This window comes from Oenanthe melanoleuca, chromosome 4, assembly GCF_029582105.1.
Source record: "Oenanthe melanoleuca isolate GR-GAL-2019-014 chromosome 4, OMel1.0, whole genome shotgun sequence".
Classification (NCBI taxonomy): domain Eukaryota; kingdom Metazoa; phylum Chordata; class Aves; order Passeriformes; family Muscicapidae; genus Oenanthe; species Oenanthe melanoleuca.
The window spans coordinates 14917750-14920789 of record NC_079337.1 but is presented as its reverse complement, the minus strand read 5'-3'; positions in this window follow the sequence as shown (position 1 = coordinate 14920789).

Sequence of the window (3040 nt, the reverse complement as noted above, 5' to 3'; positions counted from 1 at the left end):
TCTCTTGAGTCTTCAGGTAAGGTGGTTTTTATGTTCTGTCTGTACCTTTTCAGGCAAATATTTTAATTTTGAATTCCATAGTAACATGGTAAGGTAGCCTTTGTCAGTGGGGATACTGTCCCTTAACTACAGCCTGTTTGCTGGTACAAGGTACTGGAAGTCTCTGAGATACATGTTCCACAAAGCCCAGCACCTCAAGCCCTGACAGAGAAGGTTTCCTCTCCTTTCCCATTCCCTGTGTTGGGGTAAAGGAAGAGGAATAGGCCAACTCTTGGAAAGGAGAAAACTTTCTGATGTGCACTGACTTGCCTCCAGCTTTCATCAGGTGAGGTCCTTCCCATCCTCCCCTCTTTCCCCTGTTGTTGAGGCTTATGCCTGGTGCTTGAGAGGGGAATGCAAATCCCAAACCTCTGGCAATCCAGAGCTGCTCCTTCAGCCATTATTCCACTCAGTGTTTGATGTCAGAGCCTTGCCATGCTCTGTGCCCTCTGCTCCATCATTTGGTGCAGCCAAACCATGCTGGGCTTTAATTTTGAACATCCCAAGCTATGTCAGGCTGTTGAAGCACTGGGTGGAAAGAGCCATTCACACGGGAGAGAAAGAGACTGATTCTGGTTGGAGCAGCTCCCAAAGGAAACATCACAGATTCTCCAAAATGAGGAGTTACAAGAACTCATTAACTTTACAAGCTGAGTGTTCAGGCAGGACTGAAAATCCCAGCTCAGTGCTGACAGATGCTCAGTGCTTAATGGAGGCAGAGACAACAACGATGCCTCCTGTACAAATAGCTCAAACATTACTTATCTCTGTGGTGCACTTTCTTCTCATGATGCAGAGACAAAATCTCTGCCTCTTATGGACCCATGTGAACCAACTTGTTCAAAAGAGTCTATAGATGTCTGGCTAAGCCCACAAGAACAATACCTGTCCTTTCCATCCAGCTATTTCCCTGCTCTCCTATTTGGAAAAATCTTCATGAAAACACCAGTCAAGATGAATGCAAAAATGTGCAAGAGCCTATTTACAGCTGTCCTGTCTAAAAGAACAAGTAAGAACCTTTACATCCACGTGGGTACTTTGCATTTGTGTTGTATTTTTTTCAGCCTTCCCAGACAGATGTTCTAGACAGAGCTGAAACTGGTACTTGATCTAGCACTAAAATAGGCAAATGGGCTATTAGGCAAAATGTCATTCATTTTCCATGACTTCTGTTACTCTAGGGAATATTCCCTGTCATTTTGGGAGGCTTTCCTTACTAGCTGTGTGTAGTATGCTCCTTTGTGGGCTTCCTGCAGTATTTTTGCTGGAAAAGAAGAATAATCCTTTTGTAGTGCAGCAAGGGCATCATCTCATACCCACTGACACTTCATCATCATTACACTGTGCTGCCTAAAGCTCTTGTGGAACATTTTTTTTCTATCTCCTTCATTAGGAAGTTTTAGCTACAGTGTGACACAAAAGGAGATTTCACTGTAAGCCAAGTAAATACAGTGTCCTCCTTCCATGGAGATTACTTTTCAGGAAGAAAAATGCAAAAGATAATGTGGATAAAGCAGTTGGTTTTCATCTTTTATATAGCCCAAGAAGTCTGAGTGCCAGTGATTCTGTGTGGCTAAATTACCTGCTTTCTTGTAATGCTTTTCTCTCCTATCTTGTGAAGTCCAGAGGTTGGAAGGGAAAATGGTTCTTGGGTGAACTTCCAGCTGCTTTCCAGGGGAAAGCAGCATCTGGAGCCAGTGTATTCCAGGGAACAATAAACCAAGCAAAATATCTGTTGGTGTTACAGCAGGATCTTCTGCAGGTCCCCAAGTCTGGCCTAGTGTTCAAAAGATTAAGTAACTTTCCTGTCATTAATGAGTCCTTATTGTAGCATTTACATATGGAATGCCTCACTGCTTTTTAAATGAGTTTTTCTTAGGATAAAGTTTTATGTAGGAAATCAGAAATAATTAGGTCTGGGAAAAAATAATTTCAGAAGGAGTTAGGCTTTCTCTTGTCTTTTCTCCTCCAGATGGTTCAGAGGAGTTGAATTCTGCTTTTCCATTAAAAAATTGCAGTCCATGAACTTTCCTGGTTTCGGCTTCTGCCTTTCAAGAAGTGGATGGGAAACCTTAGTCTGATGCAGGGTGCCCTCTTGTGACACAAATGAAAGAAATCCAGAGATCTGGGTGGGATGGAATGAGGAAAAATGAATGAAGGTTCCCAAGAAAAAATGTTTTTAGAAGCCAGAAATTGCTTTATCTCCATACTCTTCAACTTCTGCTAACATGTGGTGTGACGCCAATGAGAATTAAGCATCATAATGGATTTTACTGGGGCATATTTCCTACACAACCTCACTTCTCTCAGCTTTTTTCTCAGAATGGCTACCTTGTAATTGAAATTAAGCTAAAACCAAGCAACAACTCAGATTAACCACCTGGAAAACTGGTTTCTTCGGAGTAAAGGAAATGAGATTCAGCAAAGTTATCTTGCTTAATGCCCAACTGAAAAGTGTTCAGATATTTTGAGATGGGGACAAAGTAAAATGCAGAATGAAAAAAAGGTATTTGAGAGCATGATCAGAGTTTTCTCCCTGTAATTTTATGTCCTACTGAGTCAAGGTTGCACTCATTGAATGTTTCTCTTGGGGAGATGCAAACCCCAAAAACAACTCTAGATTTTTGTAAAGAAAAAAAGCAACAAGCCTGCCACCACCCACACATTTCATTTTTGGAAACAAATACTCGAGTACTTGGGAAATGAACCCAATGAGCATATTAAAATGGCTTTGAATAAATTTATTCTCCCTCTCTCCCCTTTCTCCCAGCCTTGTCATTGGTCAAATGCAAAAACATTAGTTCTAGGTGCTGTCTCTTACATGTTGATTTCAATCACATTCTTGCTGCTTTCCTCAGTCCATTCATTTATCAGTTTGATATCACATTGCTTCCAGAACCTCCTTTAAGCAAGTCATCTAATTTACAGTTTGGAATTTACTTGGTTATAGAATGAATTATACAATGTAGGAAAGCTCGTGGCAACAGGCTGGCTCCTGCTT